Below are 6,804 nucleotides of genomic sequence, written 5' to 3'. Positions count from 1 at the left end.
ATGACGTTTCTACTACCTACGAATACGAAGCGACTAGGTTGGGATTTTATTGGCCAACATGTTAGAGCCATAATGTATGCTTTTGTGCTGCATTAGAAAAGGAAAGACAGGGAAAGCAGACAGAGATAGAAAGAGAGAGGAGGCAGAGTGGAGGAGAAAGCGATGGAGGGAAAGAAAGACAGACAGATGGACAAACAGGCATGAGAGAAGGAGCTGGGAGAGATTAACTGCACTTCCAGTATGAAACTCCCTTCTTGATATCGTACACTTTATCTTTACCGACTTTATTCAGGCAGGGAAGAGGGGTGAGGGTAATACACAGAGGAGTAGGAAGGCAACAGAGAGGAAAAGAATGCGTTTCATTCTTAAGAAGAAAAAGACCATAAGGGAAAGACAAAGTGCGGATGATTCAGTTTTCCTGCCCTCAAACAACTTAAATCGACCTCAGGGGACGGATACTTTTTCAGGCCAACGCACTCTTTCGGTGGCGAGAGAACGAGTGAGTTCTGGGTAAAATCCTAGTTATCATCGGGCAAGCCGATGCTTTGAGAAGTCGAGATACCTTCCATAATCACTATGTATAGTCGTATTTCCTGGTTGCCTGGCAACAGCCCCCAATTGACATTCTCTACTCCCCTTGCAGTTCGTCAATCAGTAATGTACGTAGTTCAAAGATCGAGTCGTCCCAAGGTGTGTGCTGGAAAAGAAACTGAAGGGAATCTGTTAACCTTGTCTGTTTTTGGTTCTGTCTCACTTTTCTTTCTGTTTCCTCTTACATGGTCTCCCTGCCTCCTTTAATTGCCTTCTCCGGCTTTTTTTTTTACTTCTCCCAGCTTCACGATCTCTTCTTCGCTTCTTCTCAACTCAATCACACGTGAATCGAAAGGGAGCAGGCAGCTGCATCTAGGGATTGCTCCCGGCCTCTCGAATTATCCTCGCCGAGTTTACACCCTACAGCTTTCAAGCCCTATTCCAGCCGCACCCGCCGCACCCCACCCTCTCTTCGCATGCCTGGTTGGTGACAAATTATTGACAAACAGAGTTTTATTAAAGCCGATACGACACCGTCTGGTTTGCTGCCGAGTTCCTGCATAGCTGCATCGTACGCTCGCAGTGTGGAATTATTTAACGCAGCATATTCTATGTTTTCGCACCTTCCCGGACGAGGAACAATATTGCCGGTGCATGTTCAGTACCTGTTTGTACACCACTGCAGAGAGAAGGTTTGTGTTAATAGTGCGCCAAAGGTGACTCCTATAATATAGGAACATTGCACTCACAGTCGCCCTGGAATTCCACCATTTGGAGCAGCTAGATGTCAAATTAAGCATTGGCAACTGGGGGTACGTACGCTTTTCACTCTAGCTTAGCCCAGTGCATCAACAACTGTAACTAACTATAACTAGTTATAGAATCAGTTGACGACAACAGCTGACAATTTCTGTCCACAATGCAGAAAATTTGAATATCAAACCATATTATTCAAAGTTTACCACAGGTTGTTTCAGAACGAAGTTAGTGAAGTATTCGAATCAATTAGTTGTAATCTTAAGTGCCTGATAAGGCTGTAGCGAAGATAGGTGTTTGCATAACGTTTGAAGGAATGGTATACTTGTAATATATACGAAACGGTAACGATATCAATTAAGAAATGATGACAACCAAAGTCCAAGGAACACATTAATTCTACAACGTCTAACATCATTAACCTTATATCATGACCAATTGCATGATCGCAACAGGTGCTACTGCAAAGGAATTTGCGCCGGTAGGCCTCAAAAACTTACCTGCATCCGCAGTCATAGATGCACTTGCGTTATGTTCAAACAAATTATTTCGAAACATCGGCACTATACGCTTCAAAACTGAATTTTGCCACAATAACCCGGTATTTGTTTTCAGGAGAACTTTATGTCGTCGAGCTCGACGAGAGGTTATGCTGTCTCGTGTATACAAATATGTTCGCTGTGATAGGTCCTACTGATTCAGATATTTGATGTAGTTGCTATTTCTTCCCGTTCCTGATTGATTTTAGACTAAACACGCCACTTCCTACAATACCCCGTAAAGTTTTGAAAAAAAATTCTTCTTCTTCTTCTTCTTCTTCTTCTTCTTCTCCTTCTTCTTCTCGAAGAGGGAGAAAGAGAAAAAAGGGAAGAGAGAAAGTGAGAGAAAAAGAGAGGGACGGATGCTCTGAAAGATTCGACAAGAAAATTGTCTAATTATGGAATCATCATGATGTCATCATGGGAAAATCGGCCTACTGACATAAATCTCTGTATATATCTTGTTAGTGTCTTGATAATACGTTTTTGTTTTGTTTTGTTTTTGTTTTTTGTTTAACCTGCTAACAACAAAATTTGCCCAAAGGATCCCACACAGCATATTATGGCGATTGGATTCTTAGTATGCACTTAGCCCGTATCCAGGTGGATGATTATGACATGCTACAAGGTTAAAAAGTCTTCATAATTCATTTGACGACATTAGTAAATTATAACCTAAAAAAGACAACTGAAAAAAAGAGCGCACCTATTACAACTGTTTCTCTCCCAGATGAACTATCATGTTTGTATTTGTGCATTTAAAGCCGGTTTTATGATATGCAAGAGAAAGTCAAACACTTTGTTTAATGAGTGCGATTTATCATTAATTGCACCTTATTTCACTTTTTCATTCATAGATATAAACAAAAGATGGAATGGGAGTGTCATTCATGAAATGAAAACAATAATTATGCAACGATGGTATTGCGGAAAACAGGTCCTCTTTAACATTCTACGGTTTGGCTTCGCATATCACAAAGTCTTTTCCAAGAAGAATGAATGAATATGCTACATATGAGCAATTTGTCGGATAGCAGTTATCTCTATACGACCGCATTACATCATATTGTAAAGTAATTTCAGTAAAAAAAAAATGATGCTGCGTTGAAGACAAGCTTTCAATATGTAGGGATTTTTGAAAGAAAATCAGAATGTTTACCGTTTAGATATCTTGCATGTTTGCTTTACGACCAATATTCTATTGAAATCATACTATATTTTGACATATTTTTAGAATATGTTGTTTTAATTAGCATGATATCTTTCGTACATTGATAAGAAAATAAAAATGAATAAATGAAATGAAGTTGCTTCTTTACGCAACCCTCACAGGACTATGTTTGATTGTGATGTGAAATGTACTGTGACCACTACCGCGCCTCTATATCGCTTAGATTTCAGGAAACTTGGACGATCAGCAAGAAAACTAACTGGCTTGGGAAAATTATCATTTGTGGCGGTACCGATTTACAGTTAAAAAAAAAAAAAAAAAAAAAAAAAACCTTCATGCCGGTTTCTTGACTAATTGCTGCTTTGTTTAATCTATAGGATTTATTCTTATTCAATGGCGGTTAGGTAAGCAAAATGATAGAATGAAAAGAAAAGTCTTGCTTCAAATAATGGGTACAAGCAAGTGATAGTAAGTATTTACTAACGCATAGAAATACATAATTTGATATGTAAGTTGAATACAAAGAAAGTGATTAGTTTCATAACGACTTGTTTCAGCGGTGGGATCTTTTTTTTTTTCCTTCTCAAAATCTGGTTAGCAGAATTGAAGGTTCTTAATAATGTGTTCCTCTCGTATAACAGCCCACCATCTAAAGCCGAGCTACATGAATAAATTATGATGCTTATTTTCAGCTGGTATACCTGTTAATCAGACGGGGGTATTTTTGACGCGTCCGAAGGATCCGGTGTGGAGAAAGGAATTGGAAAAGTTCGAAATCCGTAAGTGGGGCAAACTGTGCAGCGTGATCGGCAGTATGAGTATCGACAATCGCCGTGGAACTAATAAAGAAGATGAGAGAGGGAAGTGGGGGGAGGGGGGGGGTGATGGAGAGAGGAAAAGAGACTGAAAGAGCCGGTATCGGGGGTGGGGGCGATAGACTTCATTTTCTCGAGACATGCACAGTACCTACAGTTAATAACTACAATTTGTATTCTTTTTTAAAGGTGTGAACAGAAACAAGTTGAGGTATGTTGGAATTAATGAGTATTTTGATTGATATCCGGTGGAATTAATGTGCATTAAGAGCGCACACAAATTAGACACGTGAGCATACGAGATGTGGTTCGTTAGACTCACTCTCATGTAAATCTCTGCTGCAATTAAGCATCGATGGTATCTTCAAACCTCTGATCTTCCTCCCTTACTTAACATCGCCAGATGGTTTAATGTCCACAGTGTTGATATTTCTTTTTATTCCCCAACGCTGAGTGCATTCATCAGAATTGCAATTCGCTCCTTTGAATGCTATGTGCTCTTACACATACAATGCAATGATAATCAGCTAGAAATTAATTCTCTTCCGCATTGTTACCTCTGTCGCCACCACCAGCAACTGTATACAGCCGGAACTTAGGGCGGCTTTGTGAGATGTTGGTCCGGGGAGGGTTAAATTTCAACTGTTGCCAGATGGCTCCTGCACACGTTTCTGGCTGAGACAATATCGCCAATAGTCACTGCTGTTTGCAGTAAAATAATGTGGATTTACAACCAATGACAGAATAAGCATCAAAATTACATTAACCCAAGGACCAGAAAGTTCATTATTACCCTCGATTTTGTATTCAAATGAAATATTTTAGAAGTCATCTTCGGTGCATATCGAATCCTGTCAAAAATAACTATGTCGACATCAATAGTTTCAGTCTATCTATAATTTATAATTTTATATATTACACAACAGAATTCGACAATTCGGTTATGATTTGCAGTGAACGGACAGTGAGTAAGAGTTTCAGTTATTTATTTATTTATCTTTTTTTTTTTTTTTGGAGGAAGTGTTGTTCCTTCATTAAATTCTATGTTGTCTCATGTAGACCAACGCACGTTTCAAATGGCATCGTTCCTCCCCTATCACTAACCACAATCTCACATTATAGCGTATCGGCAAAGCCTCGCAGTGTGACCTAATACTAGTATAGATGGCTGTACATGAAAGGCAAGCGAGTGTTTATTATTTCCTGCTGACGTGGGAGGCCAAAGTTCACACACATAGTCACGGATACACGAGGTACTACATCACCATACCGCATATTTCCCGCCAGGGATTGTGTAAACAGTCATTTTCTGCTTAATGGCACATTTTATGGGGTCCTGTTCAAAGCGGCAAAGTCTAGCTTCAATTTTAGAAAACATGGTATGATTTTTAAACTTTTCGAGCAGATAAGGGGAATTCACTTTAGAAAAAAAAAATCTGTTCGTTTTTAGGTTGACAATTAGTTAAATATATATATATATATATAGGTATATATATATCAATATATATATACAAATATATATATATATATATATATATAGAAAGAGAGAGAGATGAATATATATATATATATATATATATATATATATATATACATGTATTTATATTACATATGCATAATATGCATTTACGAGAAGAGACCGATATGAGGCCAGATTAATTTTTTTTTTGGTTGCTTCCCTGCCTCCTCATCCCTCCTGTTTCATATTGACTTGGGGTCCACTCATCGGCTGCCTGTTGCCCGTGCTATGCGGGCGAGTGGGCTCACATTCCTCCTGATTTGCCGTGACGGGCGGTCAGTGCTCAGGGTTCGTCTTAATTATGCGAGCTCGGGAATTGATTTCACCCGAAACTACAGATGCGCCTTTGAAGAAAAGATTGGAGAGAGAGAAGGGGGGGGGGGGGCAGAGAAGGGGGTGAACTCATGAGAACTTCTTGTGCTTTCAAGTACTCCCATGAATCCCATCAAATGATACGGGAACAGTGCATCCAAGAAAGAAAGAAAAAAAAATAGGGAGAGAGTAGGGGGAAAGGATGGCGGAGAAGATTCAATTTGACTAAAGGTTGGCTGGCAGGCTTGGCTTGGTGGCTAATGAAGATTGAAGTGAATTCGGCATAAACCAGCGAAAATGGCTCTCCAAGCCCAAATGGAGTGCGCGGTTGGCGCCTTGCTCCCACCGGCCTCGTAATCGGCATTCATTATCACTGCATGCAATTTAGGTTGGGGTTTTCTTGGGTGATCTCGCCCCTCCCGATGAGTTTCATCTTCCCTTATCCTTTTTTTTTATTGTTTGGTCACGAGATGGATTTAGCGATTTAGCTTCCATGACCAAAACCAAAGTAAATTCAAACTCAAATGAAGTATCAAAACGTATCATTATTATTATTTATTTATTTTTATAACTCCGTCTTGACACACGTACTTCCAAGTCCGGCCCAATTTTTCTCCATATATCTTTATATGCATTCCACTTTGACAGAATAGAAGGCCTATCTATTTGTGATATCAGGCCGCTGAAATGGTTCTGCAGATGTGTATTCATTCAGGCTTGTTTTTATCTGGGTGCGTGTTTGTATGTGTGTGTGTGTATGTGTAGTTGTGTGTGTGTGTGTGTGCGTGCGTGTGTGTGTGCGTGCGTGTGTGTGTGTTTGGAGGATCCATTGCTGTCTACCGTGGATAGTATTTCACTTAATATGAGATGGAACGCTTGAGAACCGAAGTGTGAAGACGCTAATTACCCCATATGATAACCAAGTGGGTTGTTCATGAAGGATTTGTGCAGACACACAAACACACACACGCATGCGAACCAGATTTATGACCTCTTCTCTTTCTTTCTTTGTTACTCTATATCTCTGTTTATGTGAATTACATACTCACGTGATGAAGATATCCGTGTGTATTGTAGCTACTGTAAGTGCTGAAATATCTGGGACTTTTTTTCTAATTAGTTGTGTGTGAGAGAGGCTGCAGTGAGTATTATGTGTGCGTG

The 6,804-nt window shown here is 39.6% G+C and overlaps 1 protein-coding gene across 1 annotated transcript in view; it reads left to right on the top strand.

Moving 5' to 3' along the window:
- Positions 1 to 846: 846 nt before the first annotated feature.
- The window catches only part of LOC139710112 (dual 3',5'-cyclic-AMP and -GMP phosphodiesterase 11A-like), a 138,106-nt gene continuing 132,148 nt past the window's right edge, over positions 847 to 6,804 (top strand). The window contains exon 1 of the mRNA XM_071622045.1: positions 847 to 1,343. The gene's annotated coding sequence lies outside the window, so the exon portion shown is untranslated. The remainder of the gene's footprint in view (positions 1,344 to 6,804) is intronic.

This window comes from Diadema antillarum, unplaced genomic scaffold, assembly GCF_040938485.1.
Source record: "Diadema antillarum isolate AM-2024a unplaced genomic scaffold, OU_Dant_1.0 seq00001501_RagTag, whole genome shotgun sequence".
Lineage (NCBI taxonomy): Eukaryota > Metazoa > Echinodermata > Echinoidea > Diadematoida > Diadematidae > Diadema > Diadema antillarum.
This window is presented reverse-complemented; position numbering and strand designations above follow the sequence as displayed.